Genomic DNA, 25,824 nt, shown 5'->3' with positions numbered 1-25,824 from the left:
TGGTGCCAACACCCAGCTAATTGTCCTAATTCTCCCCAAGCAATACATTACATTTCTTTAATGTAAAGGTCAGTGTTTTTGTTATGGTGATTATTGTTTTGCTCTGTTTTCTTTTGCCTTGTGTCAATGTGAAGTTTCTTGTTCTCTTGTTACATGCAGGAATGTGGGAAAGAGAGGAGAGGAGTAGGGACATGATTGGCTCCTTATTCTAGAGACAGAATTTCAGTGGGACTCTCTATTCCTCCCCACTCACCAATTTTGGCTCACTTCCATGATCTCATCCTCCATACTTATGAATTTTATTCCAAAAACCTTTGAGGTTCTACCTGAAAGATTAACTTTTCCTGTCATCCCTTCTTACGTTAATTTTGGGCTATAGATTCCTCAGTCTTCTTTGTTCAATTACATGGTTCTCATCCATTTCCATCTCCCAGAAATGTTTTGAAATCTAATGTTGAATGACGGCCCTTCTCCCATTCTCTTTCTTTTCCATTTATGGGTTTAATTCTGTTTTTATTCTCTTTTATTTGAATGAGAAATGGAGGCAAATGGAGACATACCATATTGAACCAGAGATCAATATGGTACCATAATATTGATCACCATATTAAACCAGAGATCATCCTGTGCACTTGATGAAAACAGAGGACTGCATTGAATTTTGTGTATCTGTGGTGGATCAACTATATTGTCATTCAGGGTCATACATGGTGAATTTAGATTGCTAGAACACAGGTAGATATTTTTAATGTTTTCTGGACACAGAGAACATCAACAACTTTTCATGGCTTTTAAGCTGTTTGAAATGAACATGTAGGAAAATAGAAGGCAGATGAAAATCAGAATGTGAATCAATAGCCCTTTTTCTTGCCATATCTGTTTTTTAAAACTGGGCCTTGGAAAAAGTTGGTTATGACCAATACAAAATTCCATTATTAAACAAACTAGCAGTTCTGCTTTTGAATGTTTCTATTTGCAATGAGTTGATTGAAAAGAAACTAAAAAATAAAACTATAAGTATGAGAAAAAACTAAACCATTTTATTAGGTTTTCTGTTTGCATTTTAGAATATGTTATATCTCAAAGAATCTTGAATTCAGGTTTTATTCTTGTAGTTTCCTGCATCTATAATTATTTCCCAAGTCGTTTTCCTCAGCTCTTATAAGAATACATCTGTGCTTCTGAAAAATATTCTCACAAGTGCTTGTGGGTGATTTATTGGTGCTTACAGCCATCCTATTTTGGGTGTATAAAATCGTGACTACTCCAAATGTCCAGAGTCAATAGCAGAGTGGTTTTTATAATCCGTTCAGACCTCCCTTCTGTCCCTCTGCTTTTATTAACTCACCCTGGTTTTGCCCTCCCTAAACTTCTAGGCTCTTCATGATACAGTCTGCCTCCTGATATACCTCAGCAGGCCTCTCCCTCTGATATCTCATTTGTACCTTCTCTTTATAGCAGCCTTATCTGTCTTATTCACAATTACATGTCCAAACCTCTTTTGACACATTTCTTTGCGTTATTTTTTTTTCTTTCTTTTTTTGTTTATTTTTTAAGACTGGAGTGATGGGTACAATTCCATGTGGAAGGGGAGAAGGAGCAAAAGAGGCTTCTCCAATACAGACTCTATGTATCAAGCCAGAGTCAAATACTAGGTTGCACTCAAGGAGAAAACCTGTGTACCACAGCTAAAGTAGGTGTGATGAAGATGTGTGAAGTGCTAGAGTGTCCTGGAGCAGGGAGAAATCGGCTGGAAGAAGTTAACTGAGAGTGGCCTGGGTCATTATCACAGACAAGGGCTAGAGTTCTCAGTTGTGCTATTGAGCATTATGATACTTTATAAAAAGAGAGAAATTTTGAAATTCTAATATGAGTCTCATACTACTTATTATCCATTGAAAGAAAACGTGAATGATTCACATGCAATACACATATACTATGCAATACATTTTAGTACAAATTATGTAAAATTTAATAATGACTAAGGAACTACTCTCAAAGAAACCTGGTATCTGGTAGAACAGAGAGATAAGTACAAACGTCATGGAGTGATAAAAGAGAAAGGATGACTACATTTTGTAAGTGACAGTAGTATTTTTTAAGAACTGAAAGTAAATAATATATTTATGACTGTAGTTTTTTTAAAAAAATAATTCTCCACCCTAACCTTGGACCCACAAAATCAAGTCAAACCTTACCCCCCCCTGGATAGCACAGATGAAAAATTACATGGACAGCTTGCCAGCCAGCTCTATCATGTCTCATGGCATGGAATAATGTAGAGTTTCCATTTATTGAAGTGCACTTAAGGTGGCCAGAAAAGAAGTTCTTGATAATCATTCTGTATGCCTGTAAAAAGAGAATACTTTCTTAATAAGAGTATTTAAAATTAGGCCATCTGACAAGTCATCTTGCCTAAAAACAAGTCCAAATCTTTTCATTGGTTTTTCTTATGGGAGAATTTGAAGTTACTTTTCTACTCTTCTAACCCTCTCTGAAAACTAACATGAAACCTGAATTGCCACTGATCTTTCGGGCCAGCTCTGGATATTTCTTTAAACAACTATACATTTTGAAGTATTCTGTTCACTAATGTGTTTATTTATACACCTGCAGTATATTTATTTTACAGCAAAATCTTCCATTTAGCCGTTTGCCAAAGGAAAGGTCAATCTGTGGTTAACATCACTCATTTTATTAGAGAGAATACCCCAAACCGTCCTTATACATGGTTTGGTTATTCTACTCATCAGAGCTGTTTCTTTTTCCATCGTCATTTCCTTTAGTGAATTCCTGCATTTCTAGATTCTAGGTGCACAGGGTAAGAGAGAGAAAGTCTTCTTCTAACAATAGCATGCAACATAGGTTGCAATGCTCATAATGCAAATTAGGTCAATTGTGACCTGCTTGGTTTTTGAATTGTGAGACTGAATGAAATGTGAAGAAGGGGAACGCACTATAGCCAGCATTGTCAGCCTGAGAACTGCACATCTTTTAGGGGTGGCATTCATACTGCAGACTACAGGGAATGGGACTCTGCAATCCTGTAGAAGCCTTACACCATCTCTATTCTTTAGTCAAATACAACAAAACACTGAGTTTTTTAGGGAAAGTTAGCATAACATCGCTACCTAGAACAGGAAGTTGCATCAAATATTCAGGCTATACCATATTAGTAACATTAGCATGTCTATAAGAAAAAAAGAAAATAATGTTTAAAATTGAAATTTCAGTCTGCTTCGTCCATGGAAATCAGACACTAATGATTCATTAAATTATCGAAGATACAATAAGCACATATTATGTACTATTCATTCTGTTAATGTTATGGAAAATTTAATAATGAGTAAGACAGTGACCTCAAAGGAACCAAGGATCTGGCAGAAGAATGAAATAGGTACAGGTTTGATGGAGTAATAAAAGAGAAGAGGGGTGGTATGAGTTCATCAAAAAGGTATCTAACCTTAGGATTACAAAACAGAAACACAGATTTTATGATATAGACCAGAAGCACAACTGATGATACATATCCTTGTATTCACAGAGCATTCAGATGCTTTTGGATAGAGAAGTCCTTATGTCTTTAGATATGATATTGTGTGGCTTTAGATAGATAATAGACACCAGAATATATTTTAAAAATATATAAATGTGAACAGTGAGCACAGTGCATGGTTAGAAAAGTGGACAGCTTATAATGAAAAATAAAATTAAAAAATGATAGATGAATAGATAAACAGATGGATAAGTAGATAGATAGATAGATAGATAGATAGATAGATAGACAAAATGGTACCTGGAGAAGATTAATAAAGGATCCATTTTAATCTTAGAGTTATATCTACAGCTATGAAACAGAATTAATTGATTGACTAAATGTATTTTTATTTCAACTTTGAACATTAAATACAATGATGTTTGTTTGGACCAAAAGCTCATTTTAATCTTTGATGTTGCCAATGATATGTTTAAATTTCACAAGAGGTAAATTTCAGTGTAGAACTTCTTTATGCCTGATTAATGTCATGGTGACGATTTTATCAAAGTCTTCATTAAGCTAACTTTTTTTCAAAACTAAAAAATAATGAGAAAATAGAACCCTGATTAATTTATGTATTTATTGTTCTTTGAGTTAAAGAAATCTGCCCTTGTTCTACTTCATAATATGTAAAACATATAGACCAAGTTTTCTTCAATATGTTAAAGACATTTGTATATTGGGCAAAAATAAAGATTGATAAAATAAAAGTACAAATCATTTTTTAATTGTCATATAACCTTGTTTTCCCCCATTCTTTAGTCTTGTCTTCAGGAGAGCTAGAGAATTTGATTCAATCTGGAATCATGTTCCACTACACTAGCTCCCTGAACTAGCCAATTATCTATGAAGGTTTCTTCTTGGATGCCCTCAGTTAGCTCTCTTCATTCAGTGGAAAACTTGTGATACTGAATTCATTCTAAATGACAGGCAGGTACTATTTGAATGGCAACTTAAATATATAATGCAAGGTATTTGATTTAACTTAAATTAAATTAATTTAATTTTCTTGTCAAACCCCAACAAAGATGCTTAGTGTATCATGTGGTATCTCTTTGATATATAGAGGTGTGTGTGTATGTGTGTGTGTATGTATATGTGTATAAGAGAGAGAAAGACTGTACAATTTTCCTATGCCTTTGCAATGAAAGCTATGCTTGTTGTTTTATAAAAACAACAACAAAAAACCAAATTTATATTAACCTATATGAAGTTGTAAAATATGATAGGTACTACATTCATTATAAATCACGTTACCTAACTTCCAATACTGTTTCTTAGAATTATTTCCCTCTATTCAGAATTCTACTGTAATCATGGTCAGACCATCTATCTACCAAAAACAGAACTACAGCAAGTTGAAAGAATACTTGTCTCTAGTGTACTCTCTACCATAGAGATGTAGCTAATCAATAAATCTGTCAATCAGATGTCAAATCAAATCTGATGATCTCTAATCGACCCAGTTTTGTGCCAGATGTGGTAGAAGATATGAAAGCATAGGACATACTTTCTGTCCTCAAATAAAAATTCCAAGAATGGCCTTCAAAATGACAATGCAAGAATGACTAAGAGTGCTTTAGGAATTTTTTAAAAAAGAAGACTGAGGAGACTACATAAAACGTGTAAGAAATGAAATATCCAGCATTTTAAATATAGTTGAGTTCCTTCTGGAAGGATGTGTCCTCACCACAAAACTGCAAAATGGATGACAGACAATGGGCAAGAGATCTTATTTAGTAGCAAATGCAAGTGTGGTGATAAAGAGCTGAGGAAGGGAAGAGAAAATATAGAGCAAAATGTTGTGGATATTAATGTAGTAAAAAACTTTACCTGAAACTTGAATAATGTTTTCCTCAAAACTAAAACCCCAGAGAATCCCTAACAAGTTTATTTCAAGATAATTTATTGGCAGCAGTTGAGACAAAATTTTATTTTTCACAGGTAATTTCTTTGATAATATTTTGGGGCAGCTTCACCCATCTTCTTCTTCACCTGCCCCTCCTTAACCCACAGAGGGGTACTGGAGGTGCCTGGAATATGGTGTCAGGACCTATTGAGTATATAGTGGATCACTGCAAATAGCATGTGAATCTGTGGAGGAAGAAGGCTTCTGAAAAGTTATATCATAGGGAGACACCAAACCAAAAAGAAATGAATATCTAAGTGTCTGTTTTGAGCAATTCATTTTTTAATCAACAGGTTGAATATGTGGGAAACAAGAGAAAAGCAAGGAGATTCAAAGTAGAAGCAGTAGACAGTGAAGAAATGCCAAGCGTTTCCTAAAGGATATTTGCAATGAATATTTTGAGGATGCCTCTGCTGTGAGCGGGAAGGTAGCCATCAAAACTACCCATCTGGTATGAGGAAGCTGCACTTTACAACAGAGTAGGTAAAGATAAGAAAATAAGTTCAATAGTATTGTCTTTATCATGCACAATTTGAATTGGCTTTAGGACTGATATAGATTGGTTGGTTGATATAGATTAACTTTATTCCATAATTCCATACTAAATATTGGGGCATTAGGACCCTTCAAAAGAGTAAAATTGGAAATTCTACCTCTGGCTTCCCATGAATCTGTAACACTGATGTTAGGATTTAGCTGTAGACTGGCTCGTATAGTTTTCTGTCTTCTTTGTATTGATCAGTCAACCTTAGTTCATTCTGAGGGTGTATCTGCCAATGGGTGCAAGTATTAAGCAAGAATTGGACCCTGTCTTTAAGGAACTAGTTGTCTGGTAAATAAGATAAAACTTACAAATATGAAAAAATAAAATGATTGTCTCATCACAGTTGTATTCTCAACATGTAGAATTTGCATTTGCGTGTCACATGGTAACACATGAATGGTGTCTTAGAGCACAAAATATGGCTGGTCACAAAGTGGGTGTGCTTAGCTCTTGGAAAATTCTCTAATTTGCTTATATGGATGTGACTGTACAAGTTTCTTGCTTCCTCCAAATTCAGTTCTCTATCTAGAGGCATGCGTCTATGTATACACAACTATCTTTAACATTTTCACTACATTTTTGCTCTTACCTGTGAAAGTTTTATATATATATAAAGGAATATATATATATATATACACACATATGTATATTTTTGTTGTTGTTGCTGTTTGTTTGTTTGTTTGTTTGTTTTTCCTAGAAGTAATTGAGCATGTGGTGAAGAACTGAGAAAAGCCCCATGGAGGCAGCAAGACTCAGCAAATGGTGGAGTTGTCACTCATTTGCTGAGTGTTTCAGCCCAAATACTATTTGTGGAGTTTCCTTAAGAACAATCAGTATTTCAAATCTAAGTTCTACATAAGTGTAGCTGCCACAAAGTTTAATTTAGGTCTTTGAGTGTCTGGTGTTTAACTATATATGTATTTAGTCAAAAAAGGGGCCAGAGTACTCAGCCTTCCATGTGAGAGAGGACCTGATACATTGTATTTAAACTGGTATTTATCTGCTGGTCCACTGTGGTCCCCTTCCCACTCTTCCAACTCTTTATTCATATGAAACATGGTTTCAAAGACCAAAACTTGAAATTGTAAGTGAATAGTTACTGACTGTCCACTCTTCTTTTGCCAGCTCCCTTCTCCTTTTTCCTATGTCTAGTTGACTAAAGATATGTTTTGCTCCTAAGAAGGTGTTGAGATTTCTGACTGATAACAAACTCTGGTCCAGATGGTTATCCCTCACACCAGAGTCCTGACTCCCTGTGGTTTGTAGCTAGTAAGAGACTATAAGATTTAAATTGAGCCGTGAATCCAGGCTGGACCAACAATTCTTGCAAAGTGTCCACTGTGGACAATGTAAAATAGCTAACTCTAAAGTAAAAAGAAAACAAAACAAACAGACAAACAAACAAAAAACAACAAAAAACCAAGAATCTCCCTTGAGCTTTGATCTCAGTAGTGCCAGCTATTTGGGCATTTTTAATATTTTAATTATTTGGTGAGTTTTGTTTTATTTTTAAACTTCTTTCGCTGGCATATTTTCAAATGTAATTGGAAGTGACACAACCTACATATGGATTGCTAAAAAATATAGATGGCAGTGAAGATTGTAACCTACCAGTCAAGATATGAAAAAAGAATAGCATTTTTTTGAGTTCCAAAATATGAATTTAATATATGAATTAGGTTTCCAAACAATATAAATAGGTATGATATGAAGCTAAAGGCAACATTTACACTTTGTAATAAACAAGCTGGGTTAATTTGTATTTAATTTATTTATTCATTCCAAACCTGTTACTTAACTCTGTGATGGGTACTTTGCTTAGTGGTAACTATTAAATGTAGTTTGTTTATATATGAGGTCTGAATTTTCATTGCAATGCACAGCTTTGCTGCACACAAAGTGCAGAAATTCTTTCCAGTAATGTATGTACAACTGGCGATAGTTTTAAATAATAAAATACTAAACACAAGCATGAAGTCTGTAATTCCCACATGGCAGTGGTGGCTGGAGAAGGCAATTAAGAGGGTGAAATCATAGTAGTAGTCGGCACTTGATCGTAAAAGAGGCAACTTCAAGATGGAAGCATCACCTCATCTGATTATTAATAAATAAATATTGACATTAATTTAGTACTTTCCATCTTCAAAGCACTTTACAATTATTAATTAGTCCTCTTAGGACTATTTGAAATTTAATTTCTGAAGTTTGCATTTAAATAGGATATTCATGATGGTGTTTTTGGCTTCAAGCACAACAGCTTCTTTTTTTTTTCAATTCTCAGATTCTTTTTTTTTTCCTGGAATTAAAGATAGTAGGATGACTGTAGCTAAATAGACATTCCAAGAAAGGTTATCTCAGAATATTGAGCTTGGAGTCAGGAGGAGCTGCATTTGCATATTCCCACAGTAATGGACCAAGGTCATGGTTCAGTTTCCCTAAAGACCTTTGACCAGGAAGAGGTACTTTTAGGTCATCACATGAACCCACTTTTCCACCCAAACCTTTGTACAGATGTCATCTCTGCTTGGAACTGCTACTCAAACTGCTAGCAGCCTTGTATTCTCCTTTTGCCTGATGATTCCTAGGCATCTCAGTTTTATATATTTTATACCAGAGAAGCATTTCCTAAATTCTAGGTTTCTTTTTATCATCCAACTAATGTTTATAAAGTTACCAAATCAGAATAAAAATAAAATTGTCGATGCTTATCTGACAGCTCATAGACTAACAAGAGGTACAAGATTATACGAATAACCGCCATACAGAATATGTGCTATTAAAAAAATAATCTCTTTTCTGAGCAGTATTTTTTTACAAAAAATGAGGGAAAAGTACAGAGAGTTCCCATATACTCCCTCAACACCTATCCCTCTCCCAGTTTCCCCTATAATGAACATCCGTGTGGCACAATTGTTAGAATTGATGAGTCAATAGTGATACATTATTACTAACTAAAGTCCATAGACTCCATTAGGGTTCACTTTTTATGTTGTACATTCTATATGTTTTGACAAATGTATAATGACATATATCCACCATTACAGTATCACACAGAATAGTTTTTCTTGTTGTATGTCTTTGCCTGTCAATTAATAAGAGTTTGACGTCTTTGTGACCACTCATCTTTGTTCCAGACATATCTGCACTTCAAGGAGGTTGTGTCCCTTTGATGACTGCTTGTACAAACACTGCAATATCAGCCTTCTCAGCTCCACTGAGCAGGGAGTCTCTCTGTCCCTGGAGAAATGCATTTCATCCAGCCTGACTTGAAGATAAGACCAGGGTCTAAGGGTTGGTGGTGAAAGGGAGATATTTGCAAGTTAATTCCATTTGACTTATAAGAGGCCTCCCCAAATATATGTACCTGTCATGTATCTTGTCCAGTTAGAGAGCATTCTGGCACCTTCTTTTGCTTGCCACACCTGTCACCTCCCTCACTTCTGCAATGTCCGGGACCATCACAGGGTCCATTGTAGCATCTACTCTGTCTGTGAAGCTACAAATGATTCTACTAATCATGAGTGGAAATTCACCTCTATATTTTGGAAAAGCAGCTTGTAGCTTATTTAACCAAAACAGATATACTGGCTTATGTGCATTTTTTAAAGATTCACAAACCTTTGCTGAACCACAACCCACCACTTAGTATACTGGAGCAATCTTCCCATCTCAATATAGGCATCTAATTGCTTTGTGATTATTTATCTATGTCTGTCTCCCCTTCTAGACTGCAAGTTATATAATAGAAAGAAACTATTGTTTTTATTTACTTTTGAATTCCTCAAGAATTTAAACTTCATCTGCTACATGATAGAGCCTCAATTTCTGAATGGATTTAAAACACAAAAATAAAAACACATTTTAAAAAGTAGATACAGGGAGAATAATAAACTAGAAAATAAACTTTCTGTAATGCTTAAAGGAGATGTCTATCTTTACCACCTAGTCCTTATCCCTAACGAATGTGTAATAGCACAGAGAAGATGAAAGGAATGAGAGAATACGCTCATGGCTTGCGATATCATGACAAAATACCTTGATCAGAATATTATATGTACCTGAAATTCAGCCCCCTTTTGTCCTTGAAGATCACCTCTAAATGCCACATTCAATCACTGAGGATAAAAACACTGATGACCACAATGGTAAATTTCCATTCCCCCAGTTAGGAGAGCCATTCTATTCACCAATGGAGGAAATTTCAGGCACTCCTCAAAGAACCTCAGATCTATGCAGAGATTCATGGCTTCCCAGAGGATTAATGGTAAAAACTTCCTGTTTACCTTTGGGCATCCTCTGGAAACCTCCCTGTTACCCTCTTATGTCTGGACCAGGCACCCCTATTAGGGCCCTAAGAACATGTTGCAGCCTCTCTCATTTTCCTTTCACTCTGGATTGTAATTGCCTGGATACTTGCCCATTTTCTCCACCAGTCTTTAGGTTACATTCAGACAAGAAGCCGGTTTGCTTTGCTCACTGTTTCATTGCTTATGCCTAGCTCAATGTCTGGGATGTAATGGGGGAGGGTGGGAGTGGGAAGGAAGCAAGGCAAGCAGGCAAGCAAAAAAAAAGAATGAAGGAAGGCAAGTTTCACATCTAGAAGCAATAAACTTTATCTAGTAAACTCTGGAACATTAAGATTTAACTGTTTCTCCTAGAATCTTGACTCTGAGAGCCCTGAGCTTTCAGGAAAAACAAAATGCCTACTTAGCAAGGGAAACTAGCTGGCCCATACCTCCTTTGGAACCATCCTTGACAATATGATTAGCCTTGATTTTGATCTCTCTGACATATTAGATGACAGTGGATTAACTGACCTCACCTATACTTTACTGCTGTGTTCCATGGCACAGTTAATCACTACAGCCAGATATGAAGATGTTCCCAGCACTAACGATGATGTGGTCCTGTGTTGTGTGTATTGTGTTACCTTGTTTGCCATTCCCTTTTTTGCCTTTGGACTATATTTGATTTTTGTCTTTTCTATCATCTGAGATGAGTTTAACTCACTTGTACCCTGTTGGCTTTGTTATTCATACAGGGCAGGCTGTCTCTTTCCGCTTAATATATAGTTTTTTTAATTTTATACCTGGCATGTGTGTGTATTATTGCTCAAATTAATTGAAGGCAGGGACCATGCCCTATATTATAGCTTTATCATTTCTTGTAGTGGGTTAACTTATTATGTTGAACACAATAAGTCCTTGATAGTTAAAAAAAATGATGAAATGTATAAAAAGTAAAAGGAATTTTCTTATTACAAATAGGATAATTCTTTCTTATTCAATTCATATGTACTCCTTCCAAACCACCAAAATCCTGGGATTTATATTAAGAGTTTAAGATATTCAAGAAATGTTTTAAAAATTCAGTGGCTATATTTGTATGTGTATCATTTGTGTTTTCATTGGGTCCAGAAAAAATAATAAAGTGCTTGTTCAGTCTTGCTTGTTTTTTGTTTGTTTGTTTCCTTTACGTCGGACACCAAAGTAAAGAGTTAAAAGATGTCACTGCAAAGCATGAACTCTCCTTCTTTGTCACCACCCATGAAGACCTACTAGGCTCTACCCTCACTGATGTCTCAAATGGCATCTCAGCAGCAGAAAGGTCAGAAACAAAAAACTCCAAGTTTGTAAGGTTTAAAGTCAAGTTATCAGGAGTTGGACTAGAGCCCCAAACCATACAGGCTATACGGTCAGAGCTTAACTGTTTTTCCATTTTATTACTCAAGGACAAGAGAGCTTGATGCATGAGACTCCAGCCCCATAAGCCGTCTACTGAGGTGGCCATTTCGTCACGTATGGTTGCGAGTTGAGTACTGACCACACAATTTAAGTCGACAACAGCAGGGCTCTGGTGGGGATGTGAGAAGCAATGTCACACACAACATCCTTTTCCTAATTATTGGGACCCAGACAGGTGGCAGGAAGGGAATGAGGGGTGAGGTGGAGGGAGAGGGAGGGACAGGGAGGCACAGTGACATTTCCCATCTCAGGAGTACAAGATTCATTACCTCTGATGAAAAGTCACCAGGCTGCGGTGAGTCCTGACATACTCTGTGACAGGAGGAAGTGACATGGCTATTTGACATTCAGGGCTAGAAGTTTGCTGGTCTGTAATCACTAGTTAAAATTGAATCTTGTACATTGCACCCTGCCAGCACAGCTCAACTCGTGATAATTATTTGGATGCTACTGTATTTGGATTTTATTTCCCCAGCGGAGATGGAAGCTGGATTTATAGTTTACTGCTGGGTTAAGATTGGAACAGGCTAGACCTTTTTTATGGTTAATATGGCAGAGCCAAATAAATCTAGAGGTGTTTTTTGTCCCCATTTTAATTCTAAACCACTTGGGGATGGGGGTGGGGAGCCACAAAAGAATCAAAGGTTGTGTCTTCTAATTTTCCATGAACAAGCTACAATTCTGTCTGTGCTAATGCTTTTCTCTTTTTTCCTTTCAGTTCATGATACTTTAATCCAGCCATCTGGACATGGATGGGGCTAGGAAACACCACTTTGCAATAGCTATAGCCTGAGCGGCCACATGGATGAGGACATAGATGGTCAATGCCACTTAACAACCACTTTTTCTTTACCTGGGGGTCAGGAAAAGGACAAGAGAAAATTTTTACAGCAGGTCATTTTAGTATAATTACAGAGTGGCCTTGAACTGTTGATTTGCATACAGGCATGCTGTGATTCCAACAAGTATATTCTCTCCTCTCATTCCTATTCTGAGACATGAAAGCTTCCATTCTTTGCAGGAGCACGGACTGTATATTCACCCCATTATGCCCGGAGGGATCCCGGATGTCAGCTTGATAGGCTCAGTCTAACATTTTTGAGGGGTCACCAGCCATATGTTCACAGAAGGGTAAAGTGATCACCAGAGGTAACTTTATGTACAGACAGAATATGTATTGCCTGTGAACGAGGGTTTAGCTGTGCTTTGGGAAGTAGGCAGACTGGCCTGATCTAAGATATCTTTGTCAGTGTCTAAAAGTCCATCATTAGAAAAGCATCAATTTAAATAAAAGCATTGTATTTCCAAAGGTTGCAAGGTAAGTCACTGTTTCTTGGAGGAAACAATAATACATATATATTCTCAAACACTGGCAAAGATAGATAAAATGTGGTGGACATTTTGTTGGGAAAGGCTGATAGGCTCTGGTCCAAGAGGGCTCAAGAATTGGCATTCGTTGTTCTGGGGGATTCACTCTGAACCCAGGGCTGACTCTCAGCCTTGCTCCAGCTGCAACCTAATTGCTGACAGTTGATTGTGATCTCATCACTTACAGAGAAGTCTCATCACTTGCTCATCCACTAAGTTTTGGGATTGATATATGGGACTAGAATGCTGATTAATCTAATTCACGGTGAGAAATAACAGCACAACAGGATTTACAACATGCAAAGGTCACATGACTAGTGCAGACATTGCAGATAAACTGGCCAAATCCTAAACAGAAGGTCTCCAGGTGATCAGTGAATCACCAGGGAAGTAAAAATGAATCCAACTCTCCACCGTCTTACTGAGACAGTAGATGTAGCCAAGGCTGTCTTTACCGAATCCAGGACCACATTAAGGAGCTGAGATAGTCAGCATACTTAGTGAAAAGCTCCCTTTCTTCTGAATAGTGCTGAGATGGGCTCTGCCAATCATTGCTTTCTCTGTTCTCATTTGCTCAGGCTTCAGTAGTAAACACCACCCCATCTGCTCACCCTCCACTTCATACCAGAGAAATTATGTTGATATCAGAGCTCACTTTCAGAAATTAGTCATATTTTTCTGCTTTTCTAGTCACTGGCGACATAAACAACTTAGAGTGAATAAATTCATTACGTATTTTAATTCCACTAGAAAATACACCAACAGAAGGGAGCACCTTAAGGAGAGGGTTCCTTGTCCAAAGCAGGAATTTCTGAACAGGGAAAAATCTAGGGAAGTAACTGAGTCTTGAGAAACTTGGCAGTAGAGTGATAAGTCTACCTGGTGAAAGGACACGAGCAACTTAAGGAGGATAATATAGAACAAAGAAGAGAGACAAGAAAAGGAAAAAGAAAAACCCAGATATATCAAGAAGGCAGAAATTATGCCTACAATCTCCTAATGGAAATAGAGTAAGGAATGACTTGGACACCATGGTTGCTGAAATGATGTTCCCCAGCAGTAGTGAAACTGGGGTACCTGGCTTGGTTAGTGGGGTGTGGCTAAAGGAATAAACCAACTTTTCATTCATATCATATTTCAACTGCTCCTAAATGTAGAGAGTGGATTAAGGGCAGTTTCTCTTATCTATGGATGTCAATTACATTTTCTTAGGAAGAACAACCTCAATTATTCATTGTCTAAGCCACAAAGCAAAAAAAAAAACAAAGCTGCAACTAATAAGGGATTTCATCAACAGTATTGTTCATGGCAAACCGAAGAGCAGTCCACATGTTCCCAGGGTTGGTAAAGGACCCCCCCCCTCTTCTCCCCCAGACAGAAACTCACATATCACGTATGGTTCATTTCAAGACCCCCTCTTCCATGAAGTCTCTCCTGCCTAACACAGTTGATCTTTGCTTCTCTAAATTTCTATAGAATTTAAAATTCTTATATAAATGTATCATGTGTGTTTGATTGTAAAGTTCTTTCTGTATTTCCTATGCATACATCTTGCTTGAATGAGCAATTATAGCTTGAAGGAAGAAGTTTCTGAGAACTAATGTTAGTCTTTTGACCTTCTGGAAACTCAATGTTCTTAACTATTAAGATAAGGAAATGAGAATATGGTCCTCAAAGTTCACTTCCAGTTCTAATATTCAATGAAACTGTGTTGTGCTTCCCTTGACATTCTCCTGGAAGGGAAATGTATTTTTCTTTGTTTAATTTGGGCAACTCTGTGTTTGTTCAATCCAGAACACTGTGAGAGCAATGCTTGGTATTAGACTCCAGAGATACCATAAGTGTATCCAAATGACAGCCCTCCAAATGCAGCAACACCAGCCAGAGCTCAAAGCAGCAGAATCGTCTCGTGAAGTGACTCTGCTTGTTCTGCAACTAGAATGTAGGAACTCTGGGCTTTGTAGAATCAAAGTATGTGTATGTGTTTAATATTTCATTGTAGAATATTGTGTTGCTAGACTCCTTCTAGCCCCATCTTGTTTATACATATTTCTGAGGAGTTCAAGCTGTCTGGAGCCTTCTACTCATACAGCTCCCAGTTGTGAGCTTCTCCCACAGCTCTTGATGCAATTAGCATCCTGGAATATTGAACAGAAGTAATTTTATCATGCAATCAAGAATACTTCAGCTAAGGTTAGATGTGAGTAATTGCTGCACACAGAAGGAAAGGAAGCCTATGAGAGGTAGCATTGCTCACAGATGAAAAGAACATAAGCCTTCCAACACCTAGGAGAGTGTGGCTTGTCTTTCCATAGTATGATTATTTTAACATGCATGCTAGTGTTCTTTTGAAGAATATTGATTACATTCATTGGCATCGCACAATTGGGTATAAAATCATCAGTATCCCACTGAACAGGAGAGATGGGGAAAGAATTTGTGGCAGCCTCATGTGAAGCCCAAAAATTACAGCATTGGATTTGAATAGATTTTCTCTACTTTCCTTCACTTGTATGTCACCCAAGAAGGAAGATTTTTGTTGCTGAGTGGGGTTAGAGCTTAGTACTCATCTTAGGAATACAAGGAAATGGAATCTTCTCTTTCCCACACGTCCCCTGGCTATGCCATCTGATCATTTAGCAACCAACACTTTTCCTCTGCCTTCCTGGGGACTGTTAATTCAAATGCAGAGGGAAAACATGGGTTTGCCTTATGTGCCACTCTCTTAATCAAAGTGATTTTCTGAGATGCAACTGTAGAGGATAGACTCTTTTATTTTAGGATCAGCAGCAGTTTTTACAATGTTAGGCAAACCTGGGCCCTCCTTAAAATGTCAGGAAAACAAAAACCATCCCCACCTGAAAGCCCTCTTGTATTGAAAGGATTTTTTTGGCTCTTTCCCTTAAGCTGCTTTCTCCTTATGTACAACTTCCCAATCCCATTCACAAACTGTTGCCATGGTAAATAATTATATCACAGATGAATTGTGTACACTTCCTTTTCATAGCTGGAAGAGAAATTGCAGAGGAAAGGGGAAAAAATCAAAATCCTTTAAAATTACAGGGGAGAAGGCTGAGGAAAGATTGCCTCCTCGTTAACATAATTAGCTCCATGAATTATAAATTGGTATTAGAACTTGTACTTCATGACAAAAAGAGTAATTATATTTACTGATGTAAAATTAAACAATACCAAAGAAATTAATGGGACTCACCAGCAGCTCTCTTAACATTATCATAAAATTCAGAGATATGAATATCCCAAAAACTGAAGTGATTTAAGCAGCATGAACTTTAATGTTGCTCAAATGTGCTATGTAGAAATATGTCTCCTGGCTAGTTTTTAATTGCACTCCATGTTCAGAACACACACACATAAAGACAACAGCAACAGCAACAAAAACAAGCCCTTAGACTTATGCACAGAAAAGTCCAGATTTTTGGTACCCAAGTGGGATGCGGAAGTAATTTCCACTGAGAATATATATATATATATATATATTTTGTATTGACTGTTCTAAAGTCAAAGCTTCCAGAATAGAGGGTGACCTGTTAATTTACGACAACTCTCAAATGTCTCTAAAAGTGGGGCTGATGTGAGAAAATGTTGATTTGTCTAACTAGCTTTGCACACCCAGAAAGATTTCCCATAGGAAAAATGGTAATGGCTCAGAACGGCAATGTGAATTCTCCGCATTTTTGATTTAGGCACCCAAAGACCAATGATTACCAACATTTCAACTGCATGAACTGTATGAAACCAAACAAAGAGAATACTTACTTGTATCCTAGGTAGAGGAGCCTGGGATGAATAGAGGTGTCTTTGGAGAAAACCTTAGCTTATGCATTAATCCAGCCATGGAGTTCATTTGGGAGATCCATAACTGTACACCTGTACACTGTGTGCTAGGAATGGGAGAAAAAGAACAGAAAATAAAATTGAAAGATGTTTTCTATACTTCCAGAATTTATAAATCCTAGAAATGCAGCATTTCATTTAGAATAATATGCAGCCAAAATGAAGCTTTAAGAATATGACAAAGTGATTAAATCATATGTTAAGTGAAAAAGCAAGTTATAAAATTGCTATTCTAATGATGCCTGGTGTGTGCATATGGGATGACAATCTGTCACTGCTTTTCCTCCTGACCATCCTTCCTACTCCAGGACTTTTGGAGTCTAGATTGATTCACTTTGCTATTTAGAAGTATCTTCGAGTCCATTCCTCACTTTGCATCTGAGAATGTTAATTTAGGCCACTTAGTAGGACAACCAGGATGGTGGGGAGTGGGGAGGAGGCTACATCTCAGGGAAGAGCCAGGATCTCCCATTTCAAGGTACCACTGAGGGTCATATCAGGAAACAGATGGTATACTCAAATGGATTAATTGAGGAGATATTAATAAAGGAGCTAATGCAGAGAAATGAAGGCAGGCTTAAAGAAACCAATAAAGGATGATGCAGTATTCCAGGACTAATGACAGTAAAAAGGCATCACCACACCTGAAGGGACAAGAGGAGTATGTGGTTACCAGAATTTGGAAAGGGTAGGAGTACCAAACAGGAGTTGTGGACTTTGGTAAAGGGACACCCAACTGTGGCAACTTGACCAGATGGGAGCAGGAAGAATGAATATCCCAATTTGACATTCCTGCCCTTTAGTCTTCTGCAGCTACCTTCCTTTGGCCAAGCTCAATGTGCCAGAGGCCAGGCATTTTTACTTTAGTTTATAAGGATTATTCTCTTTGGGCACAAGCATGATGGAAAAGGGTGAAGAGTAGATCTGGAGAGATCAATAAGAAATAGCTAACACAAATGAGTGAATAACAGAGACAAGGAGACAACTTTCTGAAAGATTAGCAAATTTTTCACTCTAGAAAATTGTATATTTCCAAATGAAAAATGTTGTCACTAAATTAAAAAATTATAATGTTGAAAATCTGGCCTAAATATTTACTATGGACTATCTCTTTCATTTTACTTTGAAGTTAAATGCATTTTTAAACCCTATGAATCATTCAGCTTAGTAAAATATATTTGGATTAATTTTTGAGACCTGAGTTGCCTCACCAATGAGGCATTTTTAACAACAATTTTGTTATATGAGTATATGAATGAGAGAATGAACAGTGGAACTCCCTAGGAAAATTCTCCCTTTCATTGGTGACATCCTTGATTGGATTTTGCTGACCTTTTGTTCATGATCTTGCTTTCATAACTACAGTTGTCTCCACTTTCAATATCCAAGGAGATCAGTCTTGTTTTCCCCAAATAATGTGCCTTGGGTCTCATGCTAAGTTTTACAGTAAGGCTATTGGGTAAAGAAAGAAAGAAAAAAAAAACTATTTTCTAATGATGTGGCAAGGTTGATTTTTATTTAGAATTACTATGCTGTCACTTGTAAATATATGTGCCATGGTTATTTACTGCAAGGAAAATTGATACTCTTTTTTTTTTCAAGCTAACAAACTGGTATTAAATGTATAATAGCAAAACTGTGTTTTTGTGTAATAGGTCATATTAAATTTTGTCCTTTTAAATACGACTCTTTCTGCATTTGTTTCCCAGACTATTTATCTAATATATTCTATAAATCTCTCTCTTTTAGCATATGGCTCTGATTTTATTAATACCACATAACTACATAAAGGTTTTTAATAATGAAAAATGTCTTTGTCACATAGACAGATTAATGTTCTCAATGTTGTAGATATTAAAAGCCACTAGAGAAGAGAAACTAGACTTAAAGAAAGAACAAATAAAGTAAGAAACCACGATTTATTTTTAGATAGTTTGTGTGGTAAAGTCTGATAATACAGAGACAAAACAAGCTCAAACCAGTAATGGAAAGGGTATGGCCTCTATACTGTCACATATGTCACTTTACCATGGAAGACACCACAGATAGATCACAATATTGCTTGTCCTCGAGATCTTGATACAGTTTTACCATCTTGATTATTCTGCTACCATCAGCCTTCTAGTCCTGATGGATCAGAGCCAGCCATGACTTCTGCAAATGCACAAAATATCAGAATTATTCATTCAATATTTCATTTTCCAATGAAAATAACCTTTAAAATTTATACATTAATTCTCTGTAATAAGTTAAATGAACATGCTTTCTTTTCTATTATGTTTACATTGAAAATGTAGTGCATGCATATGATTTGCAACAGTAGAACTTAAGCATGTAATTTCGCTCAGTGCTACTCATATTCACTGAGAGGCATTAAGCAAGGGAATTTAGAGCAATAAAATACAGTTTTATAATAACAATAACAACTATGAAATCTTTCATGATTAATGCCAGATACTGTGGTAAACACTGAATGGACATTACTTAATTTTATCCTTTTAAAAACTGTAAGAGACATTATTATTCCAACTTTACAGTTGAGAAAACTGAGGTTCAGAGGATTATGTAAGTTACCCAAGAACACCCAGCTAGTACCCAGTATGAACTCTATAGTCATGATAAATATCCATTTTTGAGGACATAGTTTTCATTATAATTGTATAAAATAAATATCATATTAATCAGTAAACTGGATTCATAGAAGATAAATGAAATCCCCAGGCCACGTAGATGCCAAACTTACAGCTGAGAATTGAATCCAAGTCCACTAGATTTTTGAGTTAAGGTATACTTTATCCCCACCCCCACCAAATATCTCCCTAATAAAGTCATGAATTTAACAATTATTATTTGACTAACTCCTAAATGAAAACCTAGGGAGTATTTGACTATACACTCCTTTGAGTCAGAACCTGTTTCCTCCATAACTTTGAGAGGGTTCCCAGTCTGGTCAGTAAAAGTACATGATCAGTGCACATTGTTATCCTTCTGAAGGTCAAAGTCATCTGGAAATAGTGAAGATCATCAGCGGTTGTTACTCAAAATGGAGTTAAAATCAGATCACACTATAAATAGGCAAAGAAGGAAGAGCAACGTTTGAAACAATATCCACATTCACAACTCAGCTCTCAGTACACTGAGTGCTGAGAAACTACCTCCCAAACAGATGTCATTGGAGGTCTGCATGGCATTCAGAATGTCTCCTTGCCTGCTGGCTGAAATCCTCATCAGGGCGAGTTCCAAAAAGAAGTTATTTCGCCTAAAGCCTGTCAATGTCCATTAGATCACCCTGGGCATTAATTTCAATTTTTGTGTTTCTACACCATAAAAAAAAGGAAAAACAACAACAACAACAACAACTTCATATGTGCCAAAGCTTAGCTGCCAACTGTTGGGAAAAAAATTGATTTCTATTGAATACTGCACTTTGGAATGAAAGAAAACATTGTCTAAATGAAGCTGAGACTCTCAGTCACCTATGCCTATATTACTGTGAAATCAATTATGTGGGCTCTTTCGAAAGTTACTGATTGTAGCAAATTGAATGGCCTTCATTTCAACATAATTTGGAGAGGTTGATGTAATCAGAGACCTTACACCACAGTGAAATACAAAATTCGTGATATCGGATGGTAAAAAAAAGCTACAGTTGTTAAGCTTGTTCTGTACCTTCCTCTTACTGGCTGTAATGCATTCCTAAGTACAAATGAAATTGTTTTGATGAAGGCAGTGATGGTTCTGAAGGGATGTGTGAAGGGGTAAGAGAGTGGAAGTAAGGTTGCTGGAAATCACACTCTTGTCCTCATATGCAAGGAGGCTACAGAATCTAATCCTAGGCCTAACTGGCTGCAAATGAAACACTTTAATATAAATCTTAAGTTATGCCCCAGAGCTGAGGTTCAAGCTTAGATGGGAGGAGAGGTGAAATGCTTGATTTTTCTTGCCCTGACGTTTGTTCTGTTTCATTCTTTTGGAAGTCTAGAGGCCTAAATAATTGCTATTCAAATTATAAATGGATTCTCTCCAACCTCAAGACAGTGGGTTTGGCTTGAGGAAATTTGTAGCAGGTTTGGTTTCACTGCATTTACCTAAATGAAAAGTGTTATATGCATTTGTATATGAGGAGCAGCATGTTTGCAATCAAGTGTTCTACTTTGTAATAGGTCAATTGTCATTGCACAATGCTGAGACAGTATGGTTTACACTAATAGATCAGTAGCAAAGGGACCATACTCCATCAAGTGTCTATGAGTTAGGTAAGCACCGGCTGGCCTTTGGGAGATAGAAGATGCTAAACAAAAACGTTCTTCTTACAAGGTGCTTGGAACACATTCTACCTTTGAGAAATAGTCTGGCTTTGAGTTGGAGAACCAGAAAACAGGGCTGTCTCCCTTTGTATTCAGAAAATTTAGTATTTGTTCTTTCTTCACTGATTTCAGAAAGCCCAGCTCAAGAACAAAAAATTGATAACAGTTTTTCTTAGAGTTGAGAGGGCTTGAGGTAGTGAGAGGAATAGGATCTGGGTTCCATTTTCAATCCTTTGCCTTGAATCCATGGTTTACCTGGCTGAATTTCACTGTCTTCACTTGTGTATGGGATATATTGTGTAGGTTAATTAAAGGATTAAATTGCAAAATGCATGTGTGTCAGTGGGCATGTAATAAGAATGAGAAAATGTCAGTTATTACCCACTCAACTAGATTGTAAGACTCTTGAAAGCAATTGTCAAGCTTTTCTCTTTGCATAGAATAACTTTTAATATATATTGGGTGTTCAGTTATTTCTTGCTTGAGACAACATGATATCTTAGAAAGAAAATGGATTAGAGTTCAAAAATTCTTAGTTCAATCCCAGATCTTACAATACAATTTTGAAAAAGATATTTGTTTTTCTGGGTCTATGATCTCATACATAAATGAAGAGGTGTATTTGAAAGCATTTATAAGATTTCCTTTAGAACTGCATTCTATGATACAAAATTTTATTTTTTGAAAGATAAAATGAAATTTGACATTTTAAATATAAATGTGTGTGTAGGCATTTATATATTAATACATGTAAGTATATTATGTTTGTGGTTACTTGTTAACAATTGGACCAGCTTCCAGGTATGAGGTTTAACAAACACACACACATCCACACACAAACTTTGTATACTTCTAATTGTATTTTTTTTTTTTAGTATTGAGTTGTATGAGCTGTTTGTATATTTTGAATACTAACCCCTTGTAGGTCACATTGTTTGCAAATATTTTCTCCCATTCTGTAGGTTGTCTTTTTATTTTGTTGGTTGTTCCCTTTGCTGTGCAAAAGATTTTAAGTTTGATTAGGTCCCATTTGCTTATTTTTGCTTTTATTTACTTTACCTTGGGAGACTGATCTAAGAAAATATTGATACAATTTATGTCTGAGACTGTGTTGCCTATCCTCTCTTCTAGGAGTTTTATGGTGTTGTGTCTTATATTTAGGTCTTTAAATCATGTTGAGTTTATTTATGTGTATGGTGTGAGGGAGTGTTCTAATTTCATTGATTTACATGTAGCTGTTCAGCTTTCCCAGTGTCACTTGCTGAAGACACTGTCTTTTCTCCGTTGTATATATTTTGCCTATTTTGTCATAGATTAATTAACAGTAGGTATGTGGGTTTATTTCTGGGCTCTCTATTCTGCTCCACTGATCCATATGTCATTTTATGCCAATACTATATACTATAGTTTTGATTACTATAGCTTTGTAGTATTGTCTAACATCTGGAAGGGTTATTCCTCCAACTTTGTTCTTTTTCCTCAGATTGCTTTGGAAATTCTGGGTCTTTTGTGCTTCCATAAAAAAATTTGGATTTTTTGTTCTAGTTCTGTGAAAAATGTCATAAGTATTTTGTTAAGGGTCACATTAAATCTGTAGATTGCTTTGGGTATTATGGACATTTTAATGATATTATTATTATTTTTTGATCCAAGAATATTGGATAGCTTTTCATTTCTTTGAATCATTGTCAATTTCCTTTAGCAATGTTTTATAGTTTTCAGCATATAGGTCTTACACCTCCTTGGTTAAGTTTATTCCTAGGCATTTTTTAGTGCAATTTTAAACAGGATTGCCTTTTTACTTTCTCTTCCTGATATTTCATTATTAGTGTAAAGAAATGCAGCAGATTTCTGTTTATTAATCTTGTATCCAGCTACCTTGCTAAATTCATTTATTTGTTCCAATAGTTTTTGTGTGGAGTCTTTAGGGTTCTCTAAACTTCTAGACTTTTAAACTACTTGAAGCAATATACCATGACAGTAGTCTATCCTAATTTTAAAATGTAATATAATAAATTTTATTGAGAAAAATATTATATTATCAGCTAAGGAAACAATGGAATTTAAAAATCAATGAAGAGGCAAGGTACAAAGAAGAAAACTAAAAAAAAAAATTCAGGATTTTGGATTAGGAAATAACTTCTTCTGACAGAAGTTTTACTAAGGAGAGAGAAGAGCTCATTGAGGCATCATCTCTTGATCCACATATACATCTGCTTGTAAGTACCAGCTCCAAGGGCAGTGAAGTGAGAGGTTGGAGTCATTCAGATTTAGTAGGAATCAGTATGTACTAGATATTAGTCTGTCTTCTCCAAGAAATAGAATCAATAGAGATATCTATAACTATATCTAGTCTATATGTAGATCTAGGTCTATATTGATATGCAGAACTGTATATTTATACTTATACTAATGTCATTCCTGTGAGAAAGAAGTCTAAAAAGCAAAGAAATGTTAATAAATGACACTATAGAGGGATTTTTTAATTATCTCAAAATAAAATTATTTTTAAAAAGAAACCTAGCATTTTTATATGGTGTGTACTAACTCTACTCTATCTCTCTATAGTAATAGTTTCTAGTGGATTTCTACTTTGCCCTGTATTTTTTACTTTACATACTGAGAAGTTACACACACACACACACACACACACACACACACACACACACACACACCACACAAATTTATTCCATCAATTTCATCATTGAATTAAATATTTACTGAAACAGTGAAAAAGCATAAGACATAATTTTTGCTTGAGATTATTTTACAGTCATCTAGGGAAGAAAATCAAACACATACAAATATTGGAGAAAAAGTAAACTTTATTTAATCCATTGCTAGATTTTCTGGGAGAGCCAATGAGTATCACAAAAAGCAGAGTCAGATAGAGCCTAGAATATTTAACAGAGGAAAAATTGGGACATGAAATGAACCTTGCGAGATACCTTGAAGAGGCAAAAAAGATATCGTGTGGCATAGATAAAACACACATTTAAACTGGATAATGAGAGTGGGCATAGTGTATATTAAGGCTATTTTAAAACTCAGTTTGAAATGACTGATGTCTTGAATTAAAACACAGTCTAGCCACATTCTAGCTCTTTTATCCTCTTGGTCTGTATACCTCTCTTAACACATACAATCCATCTGATAGTCTAATATATGAAGCATCTCAGCCAATTTCTTCATGTAAATTCAAAAGCTACCATTCTGCTTTTCTCTCTCTTGCTTTTCTAGGCTATGATTATTGTCTTTGAAAATAAATGTATGGGATACATTCATTCTATCTTGTAAAAACACACCCAATATCTATGTTGACTCAAAAATAAAAGCTATTTACATTATCCAAATCAATATATCCCACTTAAAAAATAATCAAGATACCCTGCTCCATATGAGTCATGTGATAGGCTCTACTAACCCTGTCACAATGATTCACCTCTGAACTGTCAGGGTTTTTTCCCTAACATAATATTGAAAAGATCAGAGAAAAAACTAAAATAATTGGAGAAATATTATTTCTAAAAATAATATTCAAAAAAACCCAGAACTCTCCAGTAATAGAATAAATCACCTCATGAGTGCCCTATTAGTAAAGACATTCAAAGAGAAATGGGGTGACCTGCTTGTTCTTTCCAGGCTGCTGGAAGGGAAATTGTGATTTAGACCAGGGTTTGGACTCCAAGACTCCTGTTTTTTAGCTATTCTGCTCCAGCTTCTAACCACTCCTATTGACTTTCAAACTTTGTTTCCTCATCTTTAAGATGAAGATAACAAAAGCTATCACATTCTATTTCCCATGAGGATTAAATTACATAGTATCTTAACGTTTCCAGTTTAATGCAGAATCTGGAAACCATTGTAATCCTCACACCTATGTCACCCCTTTTCATTAGTTTTGCTAAAAAAATAATCTCTCCCAAATGCAAAAATAGTTAAATGCTAACACCTCCAAGATCTTTTTCCTGATTCCCCTAATCAAAAATATTGCTTCCAACTACTTAATACATAATTTTATTTGTACATCTTTGCTAACATTTATCACTATCTAAACATGTATTTAATTTCCTCTACTTAATTCTTGACTTCTTGAGACCAGGGACCACAATGCAATTCACCTTGGTATCCTCAGAAAATGAATAGGGTAACAACAATAATGAACCTTTATTGAGGATTAATATATGTCAGGAGCTCTTGGCTCTTTCACTCTTCTCAATAATCCTATGTCAAGGGTGGTAGTAGTATTACTAGTTTATAGAAAAAAACAGAAACCCAAATCCTGATATTTAGGAGAGTTCAGCAACTTGCTGAAATCACATAGCTACCAAGAACTTGAGCTAGATTTTGAAACAAGACTGATTCCAGAAGTCATCTCCTAACCTCTGTTATGAGTGTGGTGGTCTTCGCCTGAATATAGCCTTTGTCAGTGAAGATTAATTTTGCTACATCTGCGGTAATAAGCCCATTTATCTTAAATAGGCAATAGAGAGATTCCTAGATAGAAGTTGTCATAGCATTTTCATATTGGGGGTTAGTAACAAAAGAGCTAACCA

The sequence above is a fragment of the Leucopleurus acutus genome (genome assembly GCF_964270905.1).
Source record: "Leucopleurus acutus genome assembly, chromosome: 13".
NCBI classification, from domain to species: Eukaryota; Metazoa; Chordata; class Mammalia; order Artiodactyla; family Delphinidae; genus Leucopleurus; species Leucopleurus acutus.
This window is presented reverse-complemented; position numbering follows the sequence as displayed.